The sequence below is a fragment of the Drosophila willistoni genome, unplaced genomic scaffold (assembly GCF_018902025.1).
Source record: "Drosophila willistoni isolate 14030-0811.24 unplaced genomic scaffold, UCI_dwil_1.1 Seg531, whole genome shotgun sequence".
Lineage (NCBI taxonomy): Eukaryota > Metazoa > Arthropoda > Insecta > Diptera > Drosophilidae > Drosophila > Drosophila willistoni.
The window spans coordinates 5,248,526-5,265,266 of NW_025814459.1; positions in this window are offsets into that span (position 1 = coordinate 5,248,526).

Here is a 16,741-nt window from a genome sequence, read left to right on the forward strand (position 1 = left end):
GTCCGTCCGTCTGCCCGTGACGAACAGTGACTTTTCTCAATAACTTCGTTAATTTCTGAGCTATTGTCGAAATTGAAATTTAATATTGGTAGGTTTATTACACATATAAATTAAACACAATCTTAGTTAGTCGCATAAAAAAAAAACAAACTTTATTGATTTAATATTGAGTACACATTTGACATCTATCTTTTTACTGGAAGACTTGTGACTACTAGACTGAGCTAAGATCGCGGAGTTCTATCGGAGTGACAAGTTTGAACTAGGATTAGAAACTGAATTGTGTAGAACGATTATGTTTGAATGAAACCTCTGATTTTGGACGTCGATGGTGACAGCGACGCTTGTTGAGTCCAATGGTCCAACGCGAGCGTGGGATCTGTTTATCATGAAATTGATTTGGGCGACATGATGGCTGGTGTACCGAACATGACGCTTATTGCCGAATTGATTTATGGGATTGGGCGACTTGCTGTCTGATGTACCGAATTTGACACCATTCCCCTAGGAATGTTTAGTCTGGCGGTTGTGTGAAGACGATTGTGTGTTGCAGGGTTATCGGGTGACATTCTTGGCTGTGCCTTCTATGATCATGCCAATGCTCATTACGTCAGTGCTCATTATGATAACTCTTGAATGTTCTCTATGGGTGCAGTGTGAGTGTGATTGTGATGGTGAAGCATATCTGGTCTTAACTCCTCCCCTCTTAAGTGCGGACGTCCTCGGTCGCTACCATATATTGTACGGGTGTAACCGGCATTACTATTGGTGGAATGCTTTCTTCTGGCCTGTGATTGTATTTCTTCTTGATCACCCAGTATATGATTGCTACGATCGCTAAAATTGCTATGACGATCCAATAGGATGATGAAATTCGTGTTATTCAAATGCAGTTCTTTGATCATCTCCAAAGATAGGGTTTCGCCTTGGTGTTGTTTGTCCGATAATAGTTGAAGTAATGGGGGTTGGACTTCTACTTCACGCTTTGTCTTCATGATGTACCACGAATTATCAATGTTGATCGTGGCATTCTGCGATTGTATTATAAAAGTTCCATCCAGAGTAAGGTTTTCTCCATCGACGTTGATGATACCCTTGAATTGATTTAACAAGATCGTGCCAGGAGCTACCTCCGAGTGTGATTTCACATGTTGATTGTTAGTTGTTGGGCAAGTTGGTTTTTCCCTGTGAAAATACGCTCCCATGCATTTGCTATTTTTTAAGTCTATCAAATCTTCCAGTTTACATAATATTTTGTTATTTTGATTTTTACACTTATTCTTATTAGCTAAACCAAAGTATTGTTTATTACATTTTAATATGTGATTATAATCTATTTTTTCTATTGTTTTTCCATATTTTATTGGAAATGCCATGATTTTCTTACATTGTTCTTTAATTACTCTAGGTATGCTGACAATATAAAGAAGAGCTCTGCCATCTGAAGCAACACTTACTTCAGCAAATTCTATAAGCTCTTCGATATTTACAAACGTTAGGCTTTCCTCGGCATATGTTTCGATAATGTTTATTTCTGCTGGTGATAAAATCAAAGAATTTATTGTGTTGGCTTTAGCCCAATCTATTGCATAAATGATGTTTGTGATTTCTTCTCTTAAAAGACTCAGTTTGAACTTTGTTACTTCTATTTCTTTTACTTTTTCGTCTGTTTCTGGTTTGCTTTTAATTAATAAAGTGTTAGTTATCCTAATTAGATCGTTTATCTTATCTTCTACTAGTTTGTTGATTACTACTTGTTTATTGTTATTTTTGAGCTGTTCATTAATTTTATCAATTACAATTTTGTGATCCTGGTGATCTGGGGTACCCGCGAGCCACTTCCACGCTGTTCCACGTATGTCAAGAGAGCGTTTAACTCTGAACTTTATAGGCTTTAATCTTTTGATCTCGTTTTCGATTCGGGTTATTTCGTAATTAAGGAAAGGGTAATACTGGTTTGCTTTTGTTGAGTTTCGTACGACCTCTTTCAACACCGACAATGCCTGTTGATACTTTTCTACTTCTACAACGTGTATAATTTTAAATGTTCGATTCTGCCTCGCTGCCATCCCAGTTTCCAGCATTACTACTCTTGACTTTGAGTAATCCAGGATAGTCGTATGTCCCCAACAGACGGGTATCAATATTAACCTGTCGAAGATGGATATTGGTCAGTATTTCAACTGGTTCTTATGTACTATCCTGCCTGACAATGTTTTAATTTTTGTGTTCAAATCTTCAGCTACTTTTTCTTTTTTGTATCTTGGGGTTAATTTAGAACCCAATCTCTTATTGATTTTTACGTAAATTATTTCTCCTGGGTCATAGATTCTTATGGGTTCCTTATTTTGGTTATGGTATTGTAAATCTGCAAGTTGTTTGTCTGAAATTCTTTTTGATGTTTTTTCTCTTTCTAATGCTAACTTTTCTGGAGAGTGTGTCAATTCTAAAGCAAAAAAAGTTTCTATCGGTTTTTTGTTAGTTGTACTGTGAATAGTTCTATTGTATTCATCTACTGCTCTGAATATTAGGTCTTCAAATTCTAATTCCGGATGCTCAATCTTTAGGCATCTCATTAATTCCGTGAATGTGGAATGGAATCTTTCTACCTGACCATTGCTAGACGAAGTATACGGTGGTGTTGTGTGTACATTTATACCCAGTTGATCGTTCAAAAGGAATTTTATCGAAGCGGAATTTAACGATTTTTCATTGTCCATCACCACTGTTTTTGTCACGCCAAAGGCTACTAATAACTCCCGTAGTGGTATTTTTAGGTGTTCCGCTGCTTTTGAATTCACTAACTTTATCTGTGCGTATTTTGAAAATTTATCTATTGCAGTTAAAATGATTTTGTTTTGAGTCGAGTAAAGATCTATGTGGATTATTTCTCCTGGATAACATGGTATGGGTGTTGATTGAATCTCTTGATTTGGGGGGTGTCTTTGGTATTTAGAAAGTTTGCAAGTTTGGCATGCTTTTACTATTGCTTCTATTTTTTTTCTCATTCCTGGAAAAAAAACTTTAGATAAAATCTGCTTTTTGTTTTCTATTGCATTTCTATGGGCTCTAGTGTGCTCTTTGGTTATGATTTCCTGCTGCTCACTATTCTCATGGACATCCGTAGTTTGGATCTGCGTAAACCTAGCTTTATAATTCCTAAAATGTTCTGGAAATATCAGCTGAATTTTTCCCATGATACTTTCTGAAGTGAAAATACCATTCACTATCCTAGGATCTAATTTTGCTTTTAGGATTTCTACGAGATCACTTTCCGAATAGTTTCTTCGAACTACCGTGTGTCTGTGATAGGTGGGAAATGGTAACTCGAATGTCGTGTTTTCGTTTTCGCCCGTGAGAAGTATTAACTGATTTTTAAATACATTGATAGGAATGTCCATAGTCGGTACTAGTTCGTGCCCTGAGCTTTCATCACTATGCATAGTAGCTGCTGACGTACTACTGGCATTTATGCTGGTAGGATTTCTCGAAAGCGCGTCTGCTACTATATTTGAGCTACCCGGTTTATACTTCAACTCGTAGTTGTATTCTTCTAGGTAACTCTTCCATTTTTTTAGCTTCGTGTTGTTGTTTTTAGGACTAAGCGCATAGGTAAGCGGTTGATGGTCTGTGTAAATGGTCACTTTTGATTTCCTATAAAGGTACATTCTCAATTTTTCTAAGGCCCATACTATGGCTAACATTTCCCTTTCATTCGTAGCGTAATTTTCCTCTGTCTTAGACAATGCTCTGGATATGAATGTGATCGGTCTGCCATTTTGTTCTAGTGAGGCACCTATCGCTATATTTGAGGCATCCGTGGTCAGATGAAATTCTTTACTGAAATCGGGGTATGCTAGTAATACATCCTGTGAAACTAGTGCATTCTTAACCTTTTCAAAAGAGTCCAATTTTTTCTTGCCAAAACGAATTTCGATTTTGTTGGAGACATTCTTTTTCGTTCTCCCGTGTTCGCCACGCAGTAGATTTGTGAGGGGTCTTGCTAGCTTCGCGAAATCTTTAATAAACCGCCTATAATAACTAGCTAAGCCCAAGAAGGATCTCAGTTGCTTCAAGTTTCTTGGTGTAGGGAAATTTTTTATAGCTTGTACCTTTTCTGGGTTGGTTTTAACGCCTTCGCTTGATATTACTACTCCTAGGAAATCAACGCTATGTTTTAAAAATTTACACTTGTCGACTTGCACTTTCATGTTTGCTTCTGCTAAGGTAGAGAATACCTGGGCCAAATGGCTAAAATGTTCTTCCTCTGTTTTGCTGAATATTATGATGTCGTCGATGTAAACGTAGCATATTTTCCCTATATGTTTTCTTAAAATATCGTCTAGAGCTCTTTGGAATATAGCCGGGGAATTTTTTAACCCGAAAGGGAGTCTGGTGAATTCATATTTTCCTCCGTTTATAAAAAATGCTGATTTTTCTATGTCGGATTCCTTTAAAGGGATCTGATGGAACCCACTCTTTAAGTCAAGGACGGAGAAGTATTTGTTGTTGCCCAATTGAGCAATCATTTCTCCAATTTCTGGGATAGGGTATTTATCTGAAATGGTGACTGAATTTAATTTTCTGTAGTCGATGACCATCCTGTATTTCTTTTTTCCCGAGCTGTCGCTTTTTTTTGGGACGATCCAAACAGGAGAGCCATAGGGCGACCGTGAGGGTCGTATTATACCATCTTTTAATAGTTCTTGGATTTGCTCTTCGACTACTTCCTTCAAGGAGGCTGGGTACGGGTAGTGTTTTGAGTAGACTGGAGTGTCTGACGATGTTCGAATTTCACCTTGGACATTGGTAGCATAAGTCAACCTCATGTCCGGACTTGCAAATAACGATTTGTATTCCTCTTGGAGTGCTTCTAGCTTTAACTTTTGATGACCCGATAATTGATCTGAGTTGATCGTGTGGACCTGCTGAGCTCGCATCTGTCTCACTTTAACAACATGAGAGTTGTTGACTTGTAACACATCTTTTCCTACATCTATAATGGCATTTAATTCTTTTAGTGTGTCATTGCCTAGAATTCCATGAAACGATTTTAAATTTGGGAGTAGAAAAAAAATTATAGGTTTGTTAGGTTCGTTAAAGAGACTCAGGTGGACATGCTCCGTAATCAGGATGCGTCCACTTACAGTATTCGCGTAAAATTTACGCTCATTTGGCTTTATGTTCTTGGCTATTTCAGGTTGGATATAGTTTTTATTTGAGCCGGTATCTATTAAGAAATTGTATGCTGTTCCGTCTTTGTCCCGGACTACAAAGTACGGCAAAGAGGAACACTTCATCCTAAAAAATTAACCGTATCCTCAATTTGTGGGTAAGGATCCTGTACTGTAGGTTGTGTTGTTTCTCTATCTTGCGGACTTAATTCGGACATACCACTTTGAGTGGTGGGGTATTCTTGTTGTTGTTCATACTCCGAAAATTGTGAGTATGGGACTGTTTGAAAATAATCTTCCTGTTCTTGGTATTCGGACAACTGAGCTTCGGTTACATTGACTTGAAAGTCTTCTGGTGGTGGGGCACTGTATTGCCCGTCCTGTACCTCGGCTCCGATATGGAACTGTCTTTGGACTTTGTTTGGGAAATTTGTGTTAAATGGATTTACTCTCTTTAATAAAACTGGTTGTGTAGGATTTATGTTTGGTCTATTCATGTAATTCACATTTTTAGTCATTATAGAACCGTCTACTTCCATAGGTGTAGGCTTGGGTTGAGGCTTTGGGGCGAGAGGTCTAGGTGGTGCGTTAAAGAAGGTTTGGTTACTGTTACGAAAGGGGATATTTTGGTGAATACCATGATTCTGTGGGAAATTGGTTTAGGGTGTGAAAGTATTTTGAGCCTGCCTGGGGTTGTGCCAGTTCATATTGTTGTATGGTTTAGGGGGAAGTACCGGAGGGTATGACCACTGTGGGGGGACGTTAATTCTGGTGTGTTGTCCTATTTTGTGTGTTAGGTTTGGACGAGGGTACTGATAACCTGAGCCGATCGAGTTTTTAGTGTGCTTATTGGTTAAGTCTTGTATCATCTGCAACGCATGTTTCAAGTTAATTGGTTGCGCTAGACTTATTCTATCCGATAGGTCACCGTTCAGGCCCCTAATGAAAGTATCTAGGGCTCTGTCCCTTATCTGTTTTGACAAAACTGCCATGACCTCAGGACCGTGTCCCATGTTTTTCATTTGGCTGACAATTAAGGACATCTGATGGTTCACTGCAAGGTAAAACTCGTGGATTGTGCTATTCTTCTGACTCATAAAAAACAATTGATATTCTAGTGTTCCCAAGTCTCGTCTGTCTGAATATTCCTCTAGAAGGCATTTCGAGATTGCCTCCCAATGTAACGCGGTATCATTCACTTTTAGTACTGTGTTCGCATGTCTTGTAATTTTGTCTCTAACCGTTAGTAAAATCGCGAAGTATTTTGGCGTTCCTTGCAAAGGAGCAAAGGCATCCATTACACGCGAGGTTGAAGCGAACCAAGTTGTAAATTCTGCTGGATTACCAGAGAATTCCTTTAGACCTTTCACTAAGTCTGGAACTTTATCTACCTCATGCCAATTATCTTGTAAATTTAGAGTGAAGTCTCTGTATTCTGAGGTTACTGGCTGGGCCAGCTTCATTTGTTCGATATAAGACCCCATTCTTGCTGCTAAAAGACTATCAATGGCTGCATCTAAACCTTGTATGGATATAGCCTCTATATTTCTGTTCGCGGCAGCTGAGGTTGACGCACTCTGCGACTCTGTCGTAGGACGACCTCCTGGCTGAAGGATTGCGGCTTTTACCCAACTGTCTTTTTCAGTCATTTTCGGTTTCAAAAGAGATTAATTCACTTCAAAAAAAACAAACGCTTGCACTACGCGTCGAATAAATATTCGAAAGACAAGAGAATTTGTTCGCGACGCGATACCGTTTAGAAAAAGAATTTTGAATGGAAATGGCTTTTGGTTTAAAAATTTTGTTAGTAGAGGTAATTATTATAAATGTTATTCGTTTCGTTTCTTATGATGCTAATTCGTTTCTGTTTTTAATTTTTCTCTTAAATATTATTTCTTTCTTTTTTTCGTTTTTTCTTAGCTTTTAACTTAACTTACATTCATTAAAATAATTTTCATTTCGGTGCTTGTATTGGTTGGTTGGTAGGGGTACTCGCTTTTCCCACGTTGAGGTACTAACGCTCCGAATCCAGACACTTGTGTACCAATTTTCCTCCGAACGGATACTAGAGGAATGCAGCGATCAGTTTTGTTGTGACCCCGTCTGACCTCAGCGAAGTTTTGTTGACACTGCGTATATTTCGGTTATCGTTCTAAAGGCGTATTTATTTGCGTTTACTTTGATTAACACTTATCACAATTGTCGTTTACTTCACTTGATCAACTTTTAAACGCGGGGTCCCTGCTCGGGAGCCAATTAAACACAATCTTAGTTAGTCGCATAAAAAAAAAACAAACTTTATTGATTTAATATTGAGTACACATTTGACATCTATCTTTTTACTGGAAGACTTGTGACTACTAGACTGAGCTAAGATCGCGGAGTTCTATCGGAGTGACAAGTTTGAACTAGGATTAGAAACTGAATTGTGTAGAACGATTATGTTTGAATGAAACCTCTGATTTTGGACGTCGATGGTGACAGCGACGCTTGTTGAGTCCAATGGTCCAACGCGAGCGTGGGATCTGTTTATCATGAAATTGATTTGGGCGACTTGCTGTCTGATGTACCGAATTTGACACCATTCCCCTAGGAATGTTTAGTCTGGCGGTTGTGTGAAGACGATTGTGTGTTGCAGGGTTATCGGGTGACATTCTTGGCTGTGCCTTCTATGATCATGCCAATGCTCATTACGTCAGTGCTCATTATGATAACTCTTGAATGTTCTCTATGGGTGCAGTGTGAGTGTGATTGTGATGGTGAAGCATATCTGGTCTTAACTTATATATAAATATGCTAAATTTGATCAAGATCGGGTAACTATATAATATAGCTCCCATAGGAACAATCGGTCAAAACCACTGACTTTTGTCAATAATTTCGTTACTTTTATCGCGATTAAACATGTTGTAATATGCTCGATGTAGGATCCTTTGGGAAGTAGTGTATTTTGGAATAAATTAAGACACAAGCAGGTCTTGTCGTTTTGAGTATGGTTTATTCAATGATTCTTAATTCTATTACAATTGTTTTCTATAGCTAAAACCGTAGCTGCGCTGCTGGCAATGCAGGCAGAGGAGCGGTATGCTTATGTATAAAATTATTTATGTATAAATGTATGAATGTATAAATGTATAATGTTTACATAAGAGTATGTATGTATATATGTCGCCGCAGCGAGAGAGTGAGGATGTATCATATTGCATATTGGGCCTGAGTGGCCGCGCGTGTTATATTTGCCGACGCAGCAATTGTCCAGCACCATGCACTCATGGGTGGTTATGTTGCTTAAGAGGCAAATGTACTTGAATGTTGCGCACATAAATATTGTTACTAATTGATACAATATATTTTTGTATACATTGTAATGTTGTTATTCCAGAACATGCTACATTCCTCCTCTTTAGAAAAATGACGGAATTATATGGAGTTATTTTCTAATGGGAATTTATTTATGTATTATTGTTAAAAGAATTTTTAAATTTTTTTTTTTGAAGTGAAAACTTCTTTAGAATCGTTGGGAGTGATTTCAGACTCGATGAAACGAGCGATGAAGCAAATATATAAAAAGCATTATAAATAAAAAGCATTATGAAAAACTTCGACCAAGCTGGGAGTCGAACCCCGGCCGCCCGATCGCCAAGCGAGCACACTAACAACAGAGCCACGTCGACACTTTGTAAATTGCCGTCGAGTTCTGTAGTTAGTGTGCTCGCTGCGAGAGAATGAGATGCAAATATATAAAAAGCATTATGAATAAAAAGCATTACGAAAAACTTCTACAAAGCTGGGAGTCGAACCCCGGCCGCCCGATAGCCACGTCGACACTTTGTAAATTGCCGTCGAGTTCTGTAGTTAGTGTGCTCGCTGCGAGAGAATGAGATGCAAATATATAAAAAGCATTATGAATAAAAAGCATTACGAAAAACTTCGACCAAGCTGGGAGTCGAACCCCGGCCGCCGGATCGCCAAGCGAGCACACTAACTACAGAACTCGACGGCAATTTACAAAGTGTCGACGTGGCTATTTATAAATTTGTTTGTGATACATTTTTATTTACTTTTTATTTATTTACTTTTTATTTACTTTTTTTTTTATTTACTTTTTATACCCTTGCAGAGGGTATTGTAAAATTGGTCAGATGTTCGTAACGCACAGAAGGCGTTTACGACCCCATAAAGTATATAAATTCTTGATCAGCATGAGAAGCTGAGTTGATATAGCCATGTCCGCAAAATGTTTTCTTCTAGACCTATATGATATAGTGGTCCGATCCTAAGGATTTTCATACTTTATCTTACCCGGGTAATAAAAAACCCCAAAAAAAGATATCATCCCGATAGCTCTTAAGACGGCTGAGTAAAACGCATACGGACGGACAGATGGACATGGCTATATCAACTCAGCTTCGCAGGTCGTAAACGCCTCCTTCTGTGCGATACGAACATCTGACCAATTTTACAATACCCTCTGCAAGGGTATAAAAAGTAAATAAAAATGTATCACAAAATATATAATGAATGAATGCACAGCAACTAGAATCACTGTCTGTTCAGCTCTCTAAAGTGGGAGAAATATGTGCATGCGAAACCAGATTGAGCAATGGAAAAACAGTTTTAATTGTGGCAATTTATATTTCACCCAATCAATCAATAAATAGAATCACGGAATTCATTCATGAAAATTTAAAAAAGTATACACCAGAAGTATCGCGGATACTTAGAAAAGATTACGATAAAGTTCCAATGATTTTAAGTGGCGATTTTAACGTAAATTTTGCATTGGACACAGCGGTTCCTTTAATTGACTTTCTCAATACAACATTCAGTTTAAAAATGTGTAACAATCGCACTGAATCAACAACACGATCAAAAACAACAATTGACACGGTATTTCAAAGATATGTTGACAACATCGAAACCAAAGCACTTGTATCATATTTTAGCTATCGAAAGCCACTCGTATCATTTGTTGAAATTGAAAACATTGAGGATGAATAATAATAAAATGAAGAAAATAAAACATGACCTTTATAGCAATATTATAATGAACCTATAATTATCCCGCTCCTAATGCTGCTTTCGTCTCATTCTCTCTCAGTTTGTTTTACGGAAGGTTTCACTTCTATCGTGTCTAACCGTTAGACGCCCTCTTTTTTTTTCAATTTGAATGTTTGAATTTCTGTTTGATGATATATATTTTGTATATATGTATAGTGTCATTAAATGCAGATAAAAATTTTGTTTTGTTTTATTATTATTTTGTTCATATATATTAATTGATAAAAATTTGTTTTATTATTATTTTGTTCATATATATTAATTGATAAAAATTTTTAACCTATCTTTATGCACTAATTGCTTCTTATTCTTTGTATCCTTAATAAAAATGTTATCCCTATCTTTTATTTCATCTATAATATATGGGCCTAAATACTTAGGTTCTAACTTATGACCCGTATCATTACGTAATAAAACTTTACCTCCTATTTCTAATTCGATATCTTTTACCTTTCTATCATATATTTCCTTATTCTTTGCCTTATGCTGTTCTAACATAATTCTGGCTCTTTTATAAGCCTGTTTTAATCTAAATTTTGATTCCTTAGCATAATCTTCTATGTTATATAGTGGATTTATATTATCAACACTATTAAAATGTTTGGGTAAGTTCGCAGTTTTACTAAATACCAATTCATATGGACAATAATCATGTGCCATAGAGGGTGTTGTATTAAAACAATATGCGAAGTACCGTATCCATACATCCCAGTCAGTTTTGTCAATTGAAATGTATGATCGTAAATATTCATTGAGTGTTCGGTGGCTTCGCTCCACAGTGCTTACAGTTTGGTGATGATGTGCAGTTGAAGTTATCTTTTTAATTTGCAAGTTTTTGCATAAATCTTCAATTATTGAGTCTCTATATTCTGTTCCCATGTCCGAAATGAACGTCTTCATTGGACCGTACTGCAGAATGAAATCTTCAAATATAGCTTTCGCTACTGTTTTTGCACTTTTGTCTTTTATTGGTATTATTACAAGGTATTTAGTTAGATCGCAGATTAAGGTTACTGCGTATTGATTTCCTTGTTCTGATTTTGGGAGTGGACCGATCGTATCCACGATTACCCTGTCGAAAGCCAGTTGCGGCGTTTCAGTTATGATTAATGGAGTTTTTGTGTGCTTTGTTATTTTTGCTTGTTGACACTTATTACATTTTTTTATATATTGAGATATATCTCGTGTCATATTCCTCCAATAGTAATGCCTTTTTATTTTGGCCATAGTTCTTAATATTTTCGTATGACCTCCTTGTATGGGGTCATCGTGGAACGTAAACAGTATTGCTTCTTTTTCTTTATCTTTATTTGATAATAGGGTCACCGGCTTGAGTAGCGCTACTCTTAATGATTGTAAAATTTTATTGCCCATATTTTTAAAAGATTCTATTGAGATAGTTTCAAAGATCTTTTCGCTCGGTGCCACTTTGACTTGACTCATGTTGAGTATACCGGCTTCTTTTTCGAGCCTTTGAAAAAATTGACCTAAGTCGAGAATTCCATTGGTATACATATCGCAAATGTCAATTCTTGCTATAACTTTCTTGCCATGTTTGAATGTGGTTAAAGAATCAGTTATTCGCAAGGTCACTACTTTTTGTACTTCGTCGTTTACAATGACGTCATACACATTGGGCTTAGAAGCATTAAGAGCTTGCTTTTGCAACTCTTTTATATTATTTTCTTTTTCTTTTCCTGCGCAGGAATTTGACTGTTTACTTTGATTTCTGGTAGTGACTCAGAATTTTGTTACTGGTTTGCATATTTTGTAAGTCCTGTATAGTTATTCTCGATAGCATATTTTGTAAGTCCTGTATAGTTATTCTCGATAGCGCGTCGGCTACGAAATTATCTTTTCCCTTTAGATATTCTACCGTAAAATTATATTCCTCTAATTCAAGTCGCATTCTGGTTAGCTTGGAACTTGGGTTTGCCATTGAAAACAAATAAGTTAATGCTCTGTGATCTGTTTTGACAGTAAAATGTCTACCATAAATGTATGGTCTGAAATGCGTGATTGCCCAGTGAATTTCAGCTAACTCTTGTTCAGTTGTACTCTTATTACTCTCACTGTAGTCTGTAGTCTGCTGTAGTCCATTTTTGTTTTGCGTGATGACTGCTCCACATGCATATTTACTTGCGTCTGTGATTATGCAAAATTCTTTGCTAAAATCTGGGTACTGTAATCTGTTACAGTTGGGTTCATTAATGCTGATTTTAAATGCTCGAAAGCATTTTGACAATCACTTGTCCATTCGAATTTAACATTTTTCTTACATAATCTTGTTAAGTGACGAGAATATTCGGCGAAATTTTGTATAAATCTTCGATAATAATTGGAAAATGCAATGAATCTTCTAGCGCTGTCCGCATCATGTGGGACTGGATAATTTTGAATGACATCATACTTTGTGTCATCAGGCAAGATTCCTTTATCTGTACATTTATGTCCCAAAAAGGTGACTTCATGCATAAAGAATGAACATTTTTCAGGATGTAACTTTAGGTTGTGTTGTCTACACTTCTCAAAAACATCTGTTAGATTATTGAGCATATGTTTTTTGGAACAACCTATGACTATTAAGTCATCCATGTAAAGAAATGCTTGCGAAGGTTCAAGGCCAGTGAATGCTATAGTCACCATTCTGTGGAACGAATTTGGCGCTATTTTTAAACCGAATGGTAATCGCGTGAAGCGATATGAGCCATTATGTGGAAAAGGATGTTATGTCTCGTGATTCCTCCTCGAGTTCAATTTGATGAAAACCTGACATTAGGTCGAGGCATGAAAAATACTTTGCTCTACCTAGTTGATCTAAAATGTCATCAATTCTAGGTAACGGAAATTTATCGGACAACAATTTTTTATTAATTTGACGATAGTCAATTACTAATCGCCATTATTTATTTTCGGAATTTGGTAATGATTTTTTCGGTACTAATAAAAGTGGGCTATTGTAAGGTGATACAGAGGGCTCGACTATTTCGTCTTTTATAAGCTTTTGGACTTGTTTTTGTATTTCGTCTTTCTGACTATGAGGATTTCTATAATTTTTGATATATATTGGTTCATCGTCCACCAGTCTTAATTTTTGTTTATAAAAGTTATTTGTTGTTATCGATTCGGTTTCTAGTCCGAATACATCACTATATTTCTTGCACAACTTCGTAAGTTGGCTGTGAAACTGTGGGGGAAAATTTTTTGATAACGTAGTTAGTACTGCGTTTTCGCGCTGTTCTTTATTTGCTTCTATTATTTCGTAGCCGGAAAGTGATTCATACTGCAAACTTGATATGTTTACTATGTGATCTATATTTGTAGTATTTAGCAATCGTATGACTGCGTTTTGGGGGTTAGTTATGGTATTTGCTAAATAAATACCATGTTGAATTTCCTGATTTGGAATCAATACACTGTCTTCTTGTGAACTTATTTCAATTTTTCGGACAACTTGGGATCTTGCTGGCAAAACTATTGAATTGTTACCAGAAGTGTACGATATTGATACATATTTTGTATATTTTAGGTTGTTTGGTCTAATTATTAACCAGTCTTCGGACGGATTGAAATCTAATTGACAGTTGTATTTCCTTATGAAATCGATTCATAGTATTCCATCACATGGAATAGCGAATTGGTTATTTACGACGTGAAAGTCGTGTGGGATTATATATTTTGAAAATTGGATTTTAACAGAAGTAAACCCTATGGATTTAGTTACTTCTTGACTGATTCCCTGTATGTTTATAATTTTATTGGTTTGAATATTTTGAAGATTATCGGTATTTCCTTTTACAATAGATATTTCCGCTCCTGTGTCTATTAAGAATACTAACTTTTTTTCCGTTGCCACATTCGTGAAGGTAACAAACAAATTTTGATTTAAACTGATGGCGTGAATCTTATTACTCTTTACCGCTGAGTATCTAAAGGTGCCTGGGAGTTTCCCGAAGCATTCTGTGCTACCATAACATTATTATTGGTATAACCGTTTTGTCGGTTATTTCCTCGGTTACCTCTATTATTCTTGTTGTAACCTCTGTTGTTTCCTTTGTTATTATTATTCCTGTTTTGCTGGGAATTTTGGCCGTTGTTGTTATTATTATAGTTATTAAAATAACCACGACCATTGCCTCTACCGCGATAATTATATTTGTTATTATAATTACCACGGTTTCTTTATTCTGGAAGCTATCTGTCGATCCCGACTCTACTGAAAGAGTGGTAAATCTAGTGATTGCTTCTTTAGCTGATTGAAAGTGTCCTGATTCCATTAATAATTGGACTCTTGGACTTTTGGTATGACCTACCATAGCATTTACTGCCACTTTGGTAGTGTATTTTATTGTTTCTTCACTTGGAAGACCATCCGAAATATATGCGCCTTTAAGAGCGTCGGTCAACTCAGTAATCTCCTTTGTGTATGAAACACAGTTATTGGGGTTTCTCTGCAGATTTTTAATTTTTGCTGTTAAAAGGTTTACTGATTCACCCTTGAAGATTGTTGATAGTTTTCGTATTACTTCATCAATCGTTTTTTCTGAGCTTAGGGTATTAGCCGCTTGACCTTTTAATTTTGATTTTATAAAACCCGGTTGACTTTTAATATCACCATCGAAGTATGGTATCAGTTTGGTGGCTGTATTTATGAATTCTACCCTTGTTTGTGTCATTGTGTTTTCTTTTGGAATGGCTGGTTTGTTAAGACTTATGATTGATTGATCAGAGCTCACTGCTGGTTCCTCTTGACCTATTTCTTCATCAGCCATTGGTTGCGTTACTCCTTGCAGTACTATTGAAGTTTCCAAATCAGATGTTTTTTTAAATTCAATATTGTGTCTGTTTAGCACAGTTATTGCTTTTTGTTTGCAATCACTGTAGAACGCATTTGCGGCTGTTTTTTCCACAATTTTAGTTTGCCATAGTGTTCAGTTAGTACTGTTCTAATAGCTTGGAGATTCTCTGCTATAATTTTTGTGTGTTTGGTTACTGTTTCTTGGGATGTTTCCCTATTCTGAGAAAGGCACTTACAAGATTTACTTAATTCTTGTGAGTGTATTCTAGCTTGTCCTTTTAAATCATCCCAAGTAACCATAGTTTGTAAAAAAAATTAACTTTTTTTTTTTCAGAGACGTTATCTCAATGGTTTGTTTGAATATTTCGTGTATATGGTCGTTTAGACCTGTTTTTAATTGACAAAAATTTTTTCTTTTTTTAAAAAAAAATGTTCATAGTTTGTTACTCTATATCTACATCTGAGTCTGGTAAATCTATGGGTTCATTACTCGGTTCTGATATATTTATCAGCTCGATTGAGTCCTTGAAAAGTTCGTGTACCCATCCGGGCACGTCTTTCCTTAAAGGAGTCTTGGCTAACAGTCTACCGTAAGCTACCATTGCCTCTACCGCTCTTTTTTTAAAAAAAAATGTTCATAGTTTGTTACTCTATATCTACATCTGAGTCTGGTAAATCTATGGGTTCATTACTCGGTTCTGATATATTTATCAGCTCGATTGAGTCCTTGAAAAGTTCGTGTACCCATCCGGGCACGTCTTTCCTTAAAGGAGTCTTGGCTAACAGTCTACCGTAAGCTACTTTTATGGTTTTTTCCATATGATCTACAATATTTCTTTCAAATTTGTAGTTGTGGGCTATATTTATTTTTTTTATTTTGGCTTTATTTTCGCAACAACTTATTATTGTTGAGCTTAGAAGCGAAATGTGCCTGTTGAGTTGGAAAAACAGCATATATTTGGTACAGTGACAATAAAACTCATCTGTACCATTGCACTTCCTTTAACTGGGAATTCTTCTCCCGTTAAATCGAAGTATGCTAATCTTATCTGTACTAGATTTATCGAACTTTGTGCCGATTTAATATTGTCCCTATTAAAAACCTCAACTAAATCCGCTGCAATGTTGGGATTCCTATTTACTATCTTCCTAAAATAATTGTCTAACGTACTCATTTTAATCAACCAATATATATTTTATTCAGCTTAAAAATTTGTGACAATAAAACTCATCTGTACCATTGCACTTCCTTTAACTGGGAATTCTTCTCCCGTTAAATCGAAGTATGCTAATCTTATCTGTACTAGATTTATCGAACTTTGTGCCGATTTAATATTGTCCCTATTAAAAACCTCAACTAAATCCGCTGCAATGTTGGGATTCCTATTTACTATCTTCCTAAAATAATTGTCTAACGTACTCATTTTAATCAACCAATATATATTTTATTCAGCTTAAAAATTTGTGACAATAAAACTCATCTGTACCATTGCACTTCCTTTAACTGGGAATTCTTCCCCCGTTAAATCGAAGTATGCTAATCTTATCTGTACTAGATTTATCGAACTTTGTGCCGATTTAATATTGTCCCTATTAAAAACCTCAACTAAATCCGCTGCAATGTTGGGATTCCTATTTACTATCTTCCTAAAATAATTGTCTAACGTACTCATTTTAATCAACCAATATATATTTTATTCAGCTTAAA